Below are 16,377 nucleotides of genomic sequence, written 5' to 3'. Positions count from 1 at the left end.
TTCTTAATGTTGAAGTGAGCAAAATAATCTCTGAATACAGGACATAAAAATCACTTACCATAAAAGAAAAGATTAATAAATATAACTTCCTCAAATTTAAGAACTTATGTTTATCAAAAGATATCAGTAATGCAATACACACATCCAGCAAAGAACTCATATCCAATATATACAGAGAACTTTTAAAAATCAATGAGAAAAAAATGGACAACCAAATTTTTTTAAATAAGCGAAAGACTTACATAGGCACACCATGAAAGAGGATATACAAATGGTCAATAAGCATAATGAAAGGTGCTAACCATCAGGAAAATGCAATGATAACCACAATGATTTCACTTTTAAGCCCCTCAGAATGGTTAAAATTTTATTTTGTTGATGAGCATGTAAAGCAACTAGAACTTTAATACTCTTCTGGTGGGAGTATGAATGGTAGCCATCATTCAGAAATCTATTTCACAGTATCTACTAAAACTGTACAAACACCTATCCTGTGATCCAACAGTTTCACTCCTTTGTATATATCCAACAGAAAAGCATACATATGTCCACCCAAAGACACAGACAAGAATACCTATAGCAGCATTGTTCACGTAGCCCCAAACTGGATACAAAACGAAGAGTAGGATGGATAAATAGTGGTAGATTCATGCAATAGAGGACTACACAACAATGAAAAATGACTTTCTGATACACATAATCACATTAATATATCTCAACAGAAATAATTTTGAGGGAAAGAAACGAAACACAAAAGAGTACTTGCTGTATGACTGTGCTCATATAAAGTTCCAAAGTGAATCAGAGTGATTCTTACTTTTGATAAATAATGGGGTGGGACATAAAGAATGTCTTTGCAGTGTTAGTTGTGTTCTACAACTTGGACTGGGTGGTGCTTACATGGGTATATTACTCTGCAGAAACTTATCAAACTTCTTTCATTTGTGAATATGCTGTACATCAAACAAAACATTCTCCCCAAAAGCATGCTATGTGGACAAAGAAGTTATGTGATTAGATTAAGTCTCCAGTGTCCAGAGCAGTCTGTCATTTTTTTATACTGAGAATTTATCTCTTGTCCACTCTAATGCTAACTCAAAAAACTTGAGGAAGTTAAGATTCTTCTTCATCCATATAAGGCCTTGTTATATCAGCTGTTTTATGGATGTGCACGTACAACCCCAAGCAGACACTGATACAATGGATTTTAACTCTCACTTAGTAAAAAAAGAAAGCAATGTCTTAGAATTTTTGCTGACCTGAAAATAACCTGCCATCTAGGTGACATATAAAAGGAGAAGGTTCTTAAATGTGTACATTTTTACATTAAACTTTTTGTAAGGAATAAGCCTTCATCACCTGTACTTTTTGAGAACACAGGGGTTAATATTCATTCACTTGAACACACACAAATATCTCAAAATAAATAAAAGAATGCTCTGCATGATACTGAGTACCAGGTGGTATTTTGACTGACCACCAAGAGAAAGTAGAGGGAAAGTATTTTTTAAAGCAATTTTAAAGAACTGTATTGCAAGTAGCAAAGAACACTAGCATACCCAAAGGAATTCAATTTTGACACCTGCTTCATAGATATTCAGATTTTACAAACAATATTAATGGCATTCCAAACCCTTTGGGAAGTGCCCTGACTTTACAAAGTAAATCACCACAAATGGGCACTTGCTGAAGCCTAAGTACGTGGGGGAGGAGGATCCTGCCATGCAAAGAAATTCTCAGGAAACTGTGAAGATATTAGCTATTTTACTCAATTTATTCCAAGTTGAAACATAATAGTACATTATAAATCTCTTTTGATTTTACTTAATCTAATGAAAAAATGTTCATCTTTTTGATAAGTGCTCATTAGCCATTTTTTTTCTGACATAAACAGACAAGAAAGATGTTCTTGTGCTGCATTTAAAACACAACTCAGCTAATTACAGTGCAATGACGCAAAGAACAAAATCAACGCACTGAAGTTTCTCACTTGAATTGTCTTTATAGTTGAATTAAAAATCTAACCAAAAAAAAATGTTTTAAAGGGCCCCAGCAGTGTATTTTGTACTCGGGTTGAATAATGTTTAAGTAAACAAAGGCCAAATTCTAGCACATGATATAAAATTTAAAATTTTCTAATGTCATTTACTCTCTAAAATTAGTTGCTGAATTTATGAACAGAAGGATTACATGCTTGGAGGGGGAGCAGTGTGATCTCCTTTTGGGAAATGATGACAAATTTGCATAAGCAATTCACCCAATTTTACCCAGTCCCTGGTAAGGACCAAAAGCCAACACGTAGATAATATGGGGTCAGGGTGAGAGCCAGGCAAGGGCATATAATAGCATAAAGCTAACTGATTGTATAAAAATCAAACTTTCAGCCCAGGCTGATGCCTAGACTTTCTAGGAATATCAGATGGTTTGAGATTCTTGAAACTCAGAGTATTAATCCACTGAAACTTTATTCTGATCCCATCTAAGAGAATTAATGCCATTTCCCAAAACGCTTGAGTCATGCTCCAGGAAGAATTTCAACTACAGTAATCTGATCCTTGGGATATCTTAAATCCGGCCTATTACATAAACGATCATTTTACTGATTTTTTAAAGTCATATTTTACTGTTAAATATGTTTACCTGAAGCTAGAAACTTTAAAAATTATTTTATCTCTATGACACATAAATTATGCATATTGCACCCAAACTCACAAGACAAAAACATCACAGAGAGAAGTAAAATTGATTACTTAGCTATGTCACTTCTTCCTACCCTATGAAGTCAGCATTTAAATAAACACATGCAGCCTTTTTAAAGCTTGTTTTAATGAACAAACAGGACAGCAAGTGAACAGTCTAAAAAAGACACACATCTGTGTCTGACAGTAATTCAAACTGCTCTAATGTGTGTTAAGACGATGGTTCTTCTTCATTAACAGAGACAGAAGCACAGTATAACTGTACCTTGGAGGAAAATACTTTGGAGGTTACAAATTCAGGGTCAAAGAGACAGAGATTCAAGTCCCAACTCCACCACTTGCCCCTCAAGGAAACCTGGACAAGATTAATCACTTTTCTAAGCTTCATAAATGAATAAATAGTAGGGGAAATAATATCTACATTGCTGTTATGCATATTCAGTGAGATGATCAGCAGAAAGCAGTTAGTACAGGGCCTGACCCACTAAGATTCAAATTTCAGCTGAGATTAATGAACCACCAACAGGGCACGAGTTTCAAGGACCTTTTCAGGAGCGAGGAACCATCCTTCCTCCTATCCATCCTGTGACATCTTCAACATTCTAGGGCTGTTTAGAATGAAAAGACAGACCCTTTACCTGTGTGGCGCTAATTGGTCAGCATCCGTCAATACACTTACAACTTTGACCCTGCTATTAGCACCCCAACCCAACCATCTCTCTTTCTTACATCACACCCCAAAGTTGTCAGCACAGAAGAGGAACACAGTACCTGGTGTGTTCAGTCATTATGGGTCATTAGAAAAAAACACATATTTTCTGTAATTCAACCGCTGAGTTTATATTTCCATTAACACTGCTTGGCCCACAGGAAATGTTTGCCATCGCATTAGGTAATGGGATGGGTCATGTTCATTTTACTCTGCTTTTGACCAAAGAAAAATGAAACATCAATGTGTCTCAACCCTATACCAACTTATCAAGGTGGACCCAAACACCTCATTCCTCCCCATGAGCATAAGGAATGAAGAGTCTTGCCACCCACGTGGAATGTTTACGAAGTTCCCATAAGTGCCTGAAACACTTCCACAGACCATCTCATTTAATCCTTAAGCAGCCCTAGATGAAAGTACTGACATCCCTCCAGTAGGAATGTGAGACTCAAGAAAGGTTAAGGAACTTACTTAACGCATGCAGCTAGCAAGTGATGGAGGACTCACATTCAAGTTATCCTAATTCCAAAGTTCATTCTCTTTCTCACAAAACTGTGACACCACAAAGGAGTCCTGGAGATTATCCACAAACACATCTGGGGGGCATTCACATCAGCACCCATGGGAATAAAACTAGACACCACTTATGTGTTAGCCTTTTCACTTCAGAGGTCATCTGCACGCTTCTTACCAAGTTCATCCTTTCATTTATTTCTGTTTATATCTATGGAACAACTACCATGTCGTGAGCTCTGGGCCAGGTGATAAAGATGAAAACAGCATGTTTCCTAACCTAGATTTTTAGTTACTCCTCCCAGGACTCATCCAAAGCCCAGGGACATCGTTAAAGTCTTTTCCTCAACTACAATGCTCTGGACAAGCACTGTGCTTGAAAACAGAGGAAGTAAGATTTTCCATATGTTACACAAATTAATTTATCAACTTTTCTCTTTACAGGTCTTCAGGCACTTTTTGCTGTCTGAAGTTCCCCCAATGATAAGCAACATATGTGAGGGACTTCACGATCTTTCTCAATTGTCTGAGTTCATCTTCCATTGTTCTCCACCATATGCCTTAAGTTCCAACCATGCTGAACCATTCATCTTCTCCCAACACACTAGGCTCCTGCTCACCTCCGTAATTGTGTATACTACTGTTCCTTCTGTACAACACTCTCTTTCCTCTTAAAACTTCAACTCACCCTGTATGACCCAGCTCAAAAATCACCTTTATTACATTCTCTTTAGTCATTCTCCTCGCCTGTCTACAACCTTCAAAAGTCAGACAGAGATTGATGATCGCTTCATTCATTCATTCAACAAACTAATCCTGGAGTTGGGACAGATTAGTGAACCAAACAGACCAATATCCCTGCCCTTGGGAGGCTGATATTCTTGTGGGAGGGAGCCAATAAAAATAAATACAATACTGGGTGCCTGGGTGACTCAGTGGTTGAGTGTCTGCCTTGGCTTAGATCATGATCTTGGGGTCCTGGGATTGAACCTCGCATTGGGCTCCCTTCAGGGAGCCTGCTTTTCCCTCTGCCTATGTCTCTGCCTCACTCTCTCTCTCTCTCTCTCTCTCTCTCTCTATGTCTCTCAAGAATAAATAAATAAAATCTTTAAAAACAAATAAATATAATATATATGTAATTATAGAGAATGTTATAAGGTGATAAGTGGCATGTAAAGAAGATACACCAGGATACTTACTACTGTAACATCACCTGTATGGAGGGAAGGCTGCATGAAAGAGGTGCAATTAAAAACAATGGTCAGAGTACAGCCAATTAAGAAAGTGACAAAGACACGCGGAAGGTGAGGGCCTCTGGACACTTTGTACTACCTCTTTCCATGTATCATTTTGCAATTTCTCATTTGCATTTCAGTCTTCCTTCTTAAGCTAAGAGCTCCCCAGGGGCAGAGACTAACTGAATAATCTTTTGCTCTCCAGCATATAGTACAGCACTTGGCAGGAATTGCTCAATTTATTGTTTGTTGAATGAATAAATAAAAGAAAGAAAATCACCTGCTCCACAGAGAATCAGTCACTTCTACCTCTACAGGTTTAAAATGATGCTTTACTTTGTTTGTCTTTAGATCTCCAAATGGTCTTCCTGTCCTCTAATCCAGTGACCTCCAAAGTGTGGAAGATGCAGGATGATCCAATGATGAGAAGCATGGGGAGGCAGGAAGAAAATAGAACTTCCATTCATGTTCATTTTTTTTATATCAAGACTAAGAGACAAATTAAGCATCACTAGAATGTAATATATGGGTTGATGCCGATACCTTCACTCAGAGTGGGACCTGAGATGTCCTAAGGAAGAGGAGGATTTCGCCCTAGAATGGCACCCCTCCTTGGACAGGGCAGGAATAAGGAGATTTACACATCATATGTTGCTATAGACTGCATGCTTATATCCCCTCAAGATTCATATGATGCAATCTAATCCCCAACATAATGATATTTGGAGGTGGGGGGGTTTGGAGGTGCTCAAGTTGTGAGGGTGGAGTCCTTATGAAATGGAATTAGTGTCCTTATAAAAGAGACTCCAGAGCGCTTCCTCACCCACTTCACCATTTACACAGTGAGAAGATAATCGTCTATAAACCAGGAAGCCACACCTCACCAGACACCAAGTCTGCTGGCTCCTTCATCTTGGACCTCTCAACCTTCACAACTGTAAGAAGTAAATGTTCGTTTTGTCTAAGCCAACAATCCATCCCCCCTAGTTTTTTTTCAAAGATTTTTATTTATTTACTTATTCATGAGAGACAGAGAGACAGAGAGGCAGGGACACAGGCAGAGGGAGAAGCAGGCCCCCCGCAAAGGGCCCGATGCGGGACTCGATCCCGGATCCCAGGATCACACCCTGAGCCAAAGGCAGACACTCAACGACTGAGCCACCCAGGCATCCCTATCCCCCCTAGTTTTTATTTTAAGATCTCTTTTATTATAAAAGTGATATACCACTTGATAAAAACCTTCAAGCTCTAGAAGAGCATTAAATGAAAAATATCAACTTATTACCTTTTTAAGTATTACTACAAGATTATTCAACATCTTTTCCCCTACTATCTACCCACACTGGTCCTTCACTCCCATCCCATCCCCTTATCTGGATGCCCACTTTCATGGACAGGATTACTAGAATTGTCATATAACCACCAGACTGAGGTCTCTCTGTCCATTCTCTTTAAGATCATTTAGCACTTTTGTAATTATAATACTGTTGCTGTGGTTGTTTAATTAATATCTGTCTCCTCTTCTAAACAGAGGTTCTGGGCAGCCCCGGTGGCACAGTGGTTTAGTGCTCCCTTTCAGCCTGGGGTGTGATCCTGGAGACCCAGGATCAGGTCCCACGTTGGGCTCCCTGCATGGAGCCTGCTTCTCCCTCTGCCTGTGTCTCTCTCTCTCTCTCTCTCTCTCTCTCTCTCTCTCTGTCATGAATAAATAAATACAATCTTATAAAATAAAATAAAATAAAATAAAACAAAATAAAATAAAATAAAATAAAAAACAGAGGTTCTTTGAGGGGAAGGACCCACTGCTGCTGCTGCTGCTGCTGTTGTTGTTGTTGTTTTAGTTTGTTCCAATTCTAGAAAGCACTCAACAAATATTGGATAAACGAATGAACATTGACAAGTATTACAAAGAATAAAAGTTCTGGAAAACTAAACCAAAGCTTGTCTTTGCACCTCAGTGACCCCTGGTAAGGGCTGGGAAAGACACAGGTCAGAAATTAAAAGGGCTATACCAGTCAGGTCAAGACTGTCCTGTTCCCAGAGTTACCCCAGCTGAGAAACAGTAGCCCTGGTCTATTTGAGCTTATAGGAGACAGAAAAACAATTTCTTTTTTGTACTGTGACCTATCCAAAGGAAGAATCTTTTTCATCAGGCCCTTCCTTACTTCCTAAAGTTTTCTTCTTCATAAACAAAAAGTTCTGATATCTGAGAAGACTCTCATGTTGAGTGAGACTTATCCAGCCTGACTTAGGAGTGTAAAGGGCCATCCACGAACCAACTCTCTGTCCTGATGGAAAATAAGTGATGTGCACCATGACCTCCACTAGTAAAACTTTCTTTGTCTGTAACATGACAAAACCTCACCACTTGGCTTTGGCATCCTGAACACAGCCAAGCAGCACTGATTATCAGACATGAGTAGCCAAAACACAGGCCTGTTCCAGGCCTACCACACTCACCCTCAAATCTTCTCTTGGGAGAATAAAGCAAGAGTGTGCCAAAGGCACACAGTGATGATTGGGCTATTGAGTTCTGATCAAACTGTGTAGGTATCTTCCTTCTTCCCCCTTCCCCCAGGAGTTGGAGACCTAGAATATAAAAATGACAGAGGAAGGCAATCATTTTAGCATAATGTTAGTATGGGAAACACCCAATATAAGTTGTTTATCATATTTTACAAATACTCCCCACCCAGAGAAGATATTGTAAAAATCCCCTCAAACTCTGTAATTCAGTGCTCTGATACCATCTGGTCAAGAACACATGGAATCAACCACAGAAAGGAGCAGAACTCTGAGGATGGGGAGCAAACAAATAAAAATGAAGAGGCCACATAGCAGTAGAGAAAAAACAGGAACACAAAAGAAGGAAGATTTACTTGGCCTCCTTGAACCTGCTTCTCCATCTACAAAATGGGAATAATTAATGCAAAGTCCTGGATTTAGGTGTAAAACGTCACCTGCACAAATCTAAGGAGGGGATTCTCTGATGAGAACCAGGGGGCTAGTTAGCTAAAGATCAATATGACATACATGTGAAGTATACAATTGTTTAAAAACAAATACAGTCTCCAGCTGCATGAATTGAAGCAAAATTGTTTGCAGTAAATAAAATAAGAACATGTCTATTCTTTCTGCATGAATTTGAAGTAAAGAGTTTTTAGGGGAACTCTCAAGTTCCAGAGGAAGGCAAGCAGCATGGCAAAGGCCTAGAAGTCACGCTACCCAGGATGATGGCAGGGATGGCTCCCACGGCACATGGGAAGACCAACCTAGTCTTTCCTCCTCCTGATTAGGACACCACCCTTTCTTTATCTATCTCAGCAAACAACAAAGGATTTCATTAAACAGGTCAATTCAACCTAATATTTTATGTGTATGTGTGTGTGTCTATACACCTATATAAGCATTTATTTATATCTTGCCTCATTCGAAAAGGGATTCAAGGTGGTTAATAGTGATATATACAAAAAATGCAAAATAGCATACAGTGGAGAATAGATAAGAAAGATAAGTATTGTTTTTTTCTACCTCTCTTCCTCTCCCATCCCCATTTTTGCCTTGGGTTCCCGGGTCACATATGCCATCCAATTTGACCCAACACCTGCTGTGAATGAGTGTGCTTTAGCAGCAGCAGCCTGAATCCAATCTCTGTATCCAGCTTCGTCTTCCCCAGTCCTCTCTTTCAATCTTAACGCTGTCAGCTAGACACTAGAAACACAGTGGGGACAAGATGAGGTCTCTGCCTCCAAAGAGTTGTGGGTGTAGCAACCCACCTTCTTCCCAAGAGGAAGAAAGTTTAAGAAATTGGCAACATTGACTTAGTGCACATTTAGGCACAATAGGATTGCTGCCCCCCCCCCAAAATTTGAAGGACTCTTCTATGACTTACCTTTTTCTTCTGGTTTTGAACTATGTTATTTTATGTGCACCTTTATTGGAAGAGGCCTCAAGCTCCTTTTGGATTTAACTAAATGAGAAATGAGTCCATATAGCAACATAGCAGAGCAGTTAAATGCAGGGATATGGGAGTCAGCTGACTTGGTTTCAAATCCAGGCTTGGCTATTGGCTACAACGTTAGATTATTTCAGATTCCTGAGACTTTGGGCAAGTTACTTGGTATCTCCTTGCTTCAATCTTCTCTTCTTTAAAATGAGAACATCAATGTTTTGTGAAGACTAAATGGCATGATGCATGTAAAGCACTTAGCCCAGGAACTAGCAATGGTAGCTAGTGATCATTAAATATAAGCATACTTGGGGGATCCCTGGATGGCTCAGAGGTTTAGCGCCTGCCTTCAGCCTAATGTGGTCCTGGAGGCCTGGGGTCAAATCCCATATCAGGCTCCCTGCGTGGAGCCTGCTTCTCCCTCTACCTGTGTCTCTGCCTCTCTCTCTCTCTGTCTCTCATGAATAAATAAATAAAATCTTTAAAAATATATATATATATGCATACTTGGGATCCCTGGGCTCAGTAGTTTAGTGCCTGCCTTCCACCCATAGCGTGATCCTGGAGTCCCAGGATTGAGTCCCACGTCAGGCTCCCTGCATGGAGCCTGCTTCTCCCTCTGCCTGTGTCTCTGCCTCTCTCTCTCTGTATCTCTCATGAATAAATAAATAAAATCTTTAAAAATATATATAAGCATACTTGAAAATATACATATATATAGAAACATTAAATAATGTAAGCCTACTTGAAGACATATTACGTAAAAAAGGATATCATGATACCAGTGAGTTGAACTGTGATTTTATTTTCATCACTTCTAGAAACAAAGTCTGGGTTTCTAAGATGGAAATTTCTACTCATTAGTTTAAAGAATAAGTTTCTAACATCTAAAGTATTTTAAGGGGCGCCTGGGTGGCTCAGCGGTTGAGGTCTGTCTTCAGCTCAGGGCGTGATCCTGGGGTCCTGGGATTGAGTCCCACATCAGGTTCCCTACATGGAGCCTGCTTCTCCCTCTGCCTATGTCTCTGCTTCTCTGTGTCTCTCATGAATAAATAAATCTTTAAAAATAAAAAATAAAAATAAATAAAAGTATTTTAAAATGCGTAAAATTAAAAACTGCAACAACGCAAGCGTAAATTCTCTTTTGTTACAAATGGATAAGCAGCATGATCTCTCCATCATGGCTGTCACTGGGAGGCAGTTGAGCTTCTTGTCCATAAATTCCCTTCCTACCACAAGACTCTGAATTTGAATTAAAATATACTGTAGGATGAGAACACAAAAAAAATCATATAGCCCCAGGATGGCCCCTCAGCTTGACTTCAGAAGACTAGATCAGAAGAATGGAGGGCAGTTTTCTGAAGCACAGCAAAGATAAGAGATTCCTGGACCTGAGAAGACTCAGATGGCCAGAGGCCAAAACATAGGGTGCTGGATTATTCTGCTGGGCTCCTGGAAACCAAATGCAAATCTAATTAGCAATCAATCAATATTTATTGTTATCCAGGATTATGAAAAGCTCCAGACACGGTACCAGAAATACGACTGAGCCATGGGAAGAGGCTGAGAAATCATTAAGGATGACAAGGATCACGAACCTTACTTTTTCTCTCGGGAGCTGAGCTGTGTCCCCTGAAGCACAGGTCAGAGGTCAGTGTCTTCAGCTACAAGCTGCCAGGCCTGGGTCTCGCTTGAAGATACCATTCCTCAGTCCCTGTCCTTCATAGTGAGGTACATGCTCTGAAAACCTACAGCATTTAATTCTGGAGACTTGATACATAAGACTGGTGGTAATCTTCCCAAATATGGATTCTTTACGGAATATTCCCCCAGAAGAGCGATAGACAGACAGTAAGGAGTAATCGAGGAGCCCCCAGATGGAATATTTTTAAAATTTGCATTTGAGCTCCTAGAAGAGAGGTACATCATGGCCAAATAAATGTGAACATCTGAAAAATACCTGCCCTTATCAGATAATTTTCAAATAAATTGTTACCTTTAAAGCTACTCTCTGGTTCCTTACAGATGAGTGTTAACTTCTGTTCCCCATCAAAAGCTTTTTTATGCATTTAGTTCCAAGTTGTCATGCTGCCTACAAAATCTGCAATGAAGCAATTAGAAGCCATAGAGTAAACAAAATGTGTTCAGTAGAATGGCAGGCTGAGGAAGCAGATCAGAAATATTCACACACTGTCAGGGTGTTCTCTGGCTTTTTCTCTGTTTTATTCATTTATACTAATGTGTGGACAAGAGGGTTGAAAACATTTTGCTAAGAATGAAACCCTGAGATTTATATGTAATTCCTAAGCTTATCCTTGGGAAAGAAGCCACAATCTGTTTTCAGACAAGACTAAAACACTTGCAATTCCCTTTGAAAAACAACATCCAATCTTCCCTTAAATTGAGATGCCAGAGCAACTAGATTGCGATTTAAATCAGAGAACAAAATTAGTCCAGGTACACCAGGGTGGAAGGAGAAGCAGAGCAGACACTGGTAAATAGCCTATGAATTCAAAATGTAGAGTCTTCCCCCCTCTGCCCCCAGCCAATTCTGACTTCCAACAAATTAGAGAAATAAATTGGCAGTTCACCTACGATTTGCTGGTAAACAAACATTTTTCACCAGCCACTTCATGACTGTCCTTTTTGCTGTGCCTTTTTAAATTCCATAAAAAAAAAAAAAAAACTGGGATGGAACGATAACTCTGAGTTCACAATATAATCGCTGGCAGGGCTCTAATGAAAAACAAAATCTCCACCTCATTCCAACAATTTGCCATAGTAACAGAAGCCTTCCTATTCTGAATATTAGCATGGCCAGAGGGGGAGTTGGAACCTCAGTGAGGGGCTGGGGCTGGCAACAGCAGCTAAAATATTGCATCTCCTGGTTAAAGTCAATGAGCCTGGGGTTTCAAGTTAGTTCCAGAAGCACAAACGGGGACCAATATCAAGGATGGCCTTGGCCGAACACCTTCAAGAGCGGCAGAAATGAACCAACCATCCTAGGGCATAGAGGCTCGGCCTGCTAGGATTTCCTTGTGCTCTGGGTCAAGAGATCCATTTGTTGGTTCTTCTTACAAACTGGAATAAAGGTCTGGAGGCCAGGCCACCAAACTCAGTACACCTGCGGAGAATCAAAACCCCAGATACATCTGTCCCTTTTCTCTTTGGGTTCTGTAATCAGCAGAGACCTCTGCTGGCAAAGAATGGCGGGGGCAAGGGAGGGAATGCATTCTGATTGGAAGTTTCTATTCCACAGAGGTGCCTTGATCTCTGCAGAAGTGTCCTGCTGGCAGGTTGGCTGGAATCAAACAACTACTACGGCAAGGGCATTTCAGGACTCAGCCCAAGGTGGCATCTCTTTGGTCCAAAAGTTTGCCATCAGTAGAGCACACAATCTGCCTAGCAGGCTTCATCGGCCCCCACCCTCCCCTGAGAAAGGCACTGGTCTCAGGTGAGGGGATGTAGCCAGACAGGACAGAGCCTTCTACAAAATAATTCTTGCAAAGATTCAGGTAGGGATGAAGGGTTGGGGGTGGGGGGAAGAGAGGCCAGAGGTGATTTGCATTAATCTAACATCATACCATTAAATTCTGCCCAAGTGGGCTTTTGTCAAAACTCATCCCAAACGCTAGGAAGCGATAATCAACTGGAAGCAAAATGGTTCCCCATCTTTTTTTCATGGAGGAGGTAGGTCGGGAGGTGGGAGGTGGGGTTCTGAAAGATACAGCAGATCACAAATGTGCTGATCTAACAATATCGGTGACATCTCACCCCAGATGGCAAATGAAGGAGACACTGGGATTTAAGGCACCTACACACTTGCCAGCAGATCATGAAGACATAAGGAAAAAACAAACAAACAAGGATCCTTAAATCCATCGCATGGTTTTACAAGAAACATAGGTGTAAAAGCAATCTAAAGAACGATTTTAAGAATAATGTGCATCTAAAACCTCAGAATAATAAGAATTTCCCAAGGCAGAGAAGGGGAATGCTGACAAAATTCAAATCTGTTCAGAGACTTTATTCCAGGGCACGAGGCTGAGTTCCTGCAATGTACACAAGTGGGGTGTAAAGTCAATGGGATTACATTTTCCTAATTATCTTCTGCTTGAGCTTTCCAGCACATACACAAAATGAGATCAGCCGGGACTTGCCTCTCTAACAAATCACTCAGATTTAAACATCGCTCACATAAACAAAGCGGGGTAGGGTGGGAGAGAGGGAGGCACAAGGCTGGGAAAAGACAGAGAAGGGCTTCTTCAATCACAGTTGCAAGGAACAAAAACCTGGAGGGGGGAAAGAGTTGCTGGACCGCCACCAAATCTCCCCCACTGGAGACAAGAGCCCATCTGCTGAGCTCGGCAACTTCGCTTTAACTACCATTCAGCTCGCGTCTCTGCAGAGATCTGTCTGCAGAACTAGCAGATGGACCCCTGCTTCCCCGAGTCGCTGTGTTATTTGTTTAATAAATTTAATTAATATCCATACTGCATTGGATTGCTCCCAGAAAAGGGGCCGAAGTGCTCTCTTTCCCCAATAGCTACATGATGAGTGATTTCCCAGAAAAGAGCAGATAACGGTGCCCCGGGGCCACCGAGAAATTAAAAGTACCCTGTGCTTACATTATTTCCATGTATTAATTTTTTGCAGTACACTAATATACTTTTTTTGAGAGGTATTTTAACTCTCTGGAAGTATGTAATTCCAAAAAAAAAAAAAATGCAATCTGTAGATTACCTCTTCTCTCAGAGGTTCGATTTGTTGGAATGGTTTTAGAAGAATCCAATTTAACCATATAAGCAACACTTTCATCTGTCTCCCCCAAATGAAGCATCGTGAATGGGAGGGGGGTTTCTTTTGGCAAACAGCTAGCTCCAGGACCATTGTGAACAAATTGAAAAACCTCACCGGTCATGTTGAACTTGTATTATCTCCTAAGCTGAACCATGTGGCCACTGCAAATACAGAGAAAAGAAAGGGTCTTGGACAAAATCGAGGCAGTACATGCTTCCTCTTCATTAAGTGGAGTGCCAAGCTGCTCGGTGACAGAGTCCCTGCAATCAACAAGTATGAATTAAAGCAGTGTTTTACTTGCCTTTTTATCCAATGTCATCCTGTCCTTCTGTGCAGCCTATTTTATCTTAACCTAGATTTCCCACAGTGTGTTCCAAGAAAGAATAGTCCCTAAGGATATAGGAAACATTGTACCAGAGAAGGTTACACAGGTTTCTTCACTGCAGGACTTCTCAGAGCCTTTAATGTGCTAACAGGCATTGTGAATATTTCTGCAGAGGGGGGATGGGGTTCAATATAAAAGGCAGTATTTCCCAAAACGCAAGCATGCGTGGCTCACCACCATATCCCAGGGCTTATTGCAGGGCCTGGCAAATAGCAGGTACCCATTAATATTTGTCGAATGAAATCGATCAGTGGATAAATGAATGAAGGAGCAAAGACATGAACCCCCAATGGTTTTGCTTAGGGATAATCCTTGGATACTCGAACATGACCACAGATAAGATTTTATTTAAAAACAAACGAACAAAATCACTTTCACACTAAAGAAGAATCGAAGGGACTTGAATCACTTGCCAACTTTGTTGAGTTTCACTTTCAAAGGTGCTATTTCCTTATATTAGCTTTATTTTGCATTCTGAACTCTTCTTCACTAAACAATCAACCCCGTTCCTTTACATGTCATGAAAACCTGATCTTGGAGAATTTTGTACACTTCTCAGCTCCTTGGAAATACCATAATTTTGTCTTTGATATGTTTAATATTTTCCTAGAAAGTGAGTAATGAATTCAATTCAATCATAGGCATTGAGCAGAGATGAAGAATTACTCTTTTCAAATGAGTTATTTTAAATGCAACAGCTTGGGGATCCCTGGGTGGTGCAGTGGTTTAGCGCCTGCCTTTGGCCCAGGGCGCAATCCTGGAGGCCCAGGATCGAATCCCACGTCGGGCTCCCGGTGCGTGGAGCCTGCTTCTCCCTCTGCCTGTGTCTCTGCCTCTCTCTCTCTCTCACTGTGTGCCTATCATAAATAAATAAAAATTTTTAAAAAATAAGTAAATAAATGCAACAGCTTACAAAGGCAGAATTATTTTGAGAACTTGTTGATAATCAGAATGTTAAACGTACTAAATCGAAATTAAAGTTTTATCTAATAGGAAAGATTAAAATTTATTGTCGTGTAGGTTAACTTTTGTTAACCCTTGTGCATTCTGTGTAAAACAACCCGCCACTGTTCATTTTCCTTATGTAGTTTCCCTACAATATTCCATCCTGTTGATATAGCACTGAGTCCACTTGTCTTTCTCCCACGATTTCAGACAACTACAGTCCTTCCTGCTAACCTGATACTCATAGAAAATACACAAAATGGCATTCAATCGTACATATCCAGAATAACGACACGATAAATACCTCCCCTCTAGCTCAGCTGGCTCCTAATTTCTAAGCCTAAGAAAAAAATCTTTTACCTGGTGATTTCAAGCTACTGATTGCAGTTTTATATTGAAAGCTCTCAAAAGGCTTTGCTAACAATAAAACCTTTAGGAATAAAAGGAGAAAGTAGAGAGGCTTTAGACAAACAGTGTCTTTTTAAGATTTCCTGTATCAAAATATTTCTTGAACTGGAGAATAAATTAATCAATAAATAGAACTCAAAAAATACACGCTAGATTTTAGGAAGTAGACAAAAAACAGAAAGGGCAGGAAATTGGTATTTAATGCATGTCTACTATGTGCCAGCCATGGTGTTCGGTACTTGTAATAATAATAAAAATAACCAACGGCTATCACCCAGGTATATGACAAATACCCTGGTAAATCTTTATATGGATTTCTGCTCCTCCCAGTAGATACCATTATAATCTTAAAGTTGAGGAAACCGGAGCTCAGATATGTTAAGCAATATGCCAAAGGTCACAAGACTGGAAAGTAGAATGGGGGAGCTCAGATTCAAGCCCTGCCCATCTGACTCCAGCCAGGGTCCATGCTCCCAACCACTATGCTTTCCCACCTCCTATGTCCTACCTTATTTCAGAGGCTATATACAGTAACACTGGGATTCTCTCAGTCCCTGCAGAATGGAAAAGAACATGATGAAAATATTTTGCATTAACAAAATATGGCAGTGGCAGGAAACTGTTAGCACTGATGTGTGTAAAGACTATCCTTGAACTTAAATCTGTTAACCTCGTCAAAATCCCAAGTCTATCTAAACTGGTTTAGCTGTCTTTTCCACTACCAGATTTTC

At 40.2% G+C, this 16,377-nt stretch overlaps 1 protein-coding gene across 13 annotated transcripts in view; it reads right to left on the bottom strand.

Annotated features, from left to right (window-relative positions):
- Positions 1–16,377, bottom strand: part of LOC121471311 — a 172,589-nt gene that overhangs the window by 99,911 nt on the left and 56,301 nt on the right. For 3 of the 13 annotated variants that reach the window (XM_041721865.1, XM_041721871.1, XM_041721870.1), the window contains exons 2-4: positions 14,023–14,168; positions 11,105–11,209; positions 7,620–7,748 (exon numbers count right to left, since the gene is read on the bottom strand). The gene's annotated coding sequence lies outside the window, so the exon portion shown is untranslated. Of the gene's footprint in view, positions 1–5,439; positions 5,548–7,619; positions 7,749–10,706; positions 10,932–11,104; positions 11,210–13,851; positions 13,871–14,022; positions 14,169–16,154; positions 16,201–16,377 lie in introns of those variants that run through there. The other 10 variants (XM_041721868.1, XM_041721876.1, XM_041721875.1 and 7 more) reach the window with 8 other exon arrangements.

This window comes from Vulpes lagopus, chromosome 11 (genome assembly GCF_018345385.1).
Source record: "Vulpes lagopus strain Blue_001 chromosome 11, ASM1834538v1, whole genome shotgun sequence".
NCBI classification, from domain to species: domain Eukaryota; kingdom Metazoa; phylum Chordata; class Mammalia; order Carnivora; family Canidae; genus Vulpes; species Vulpes lagopus.
The sequence above is the reverse complement of the archived record's forward strand: the minus strand, read 5'-3'. Positions and strand labels throughout refer to the sequence as shown.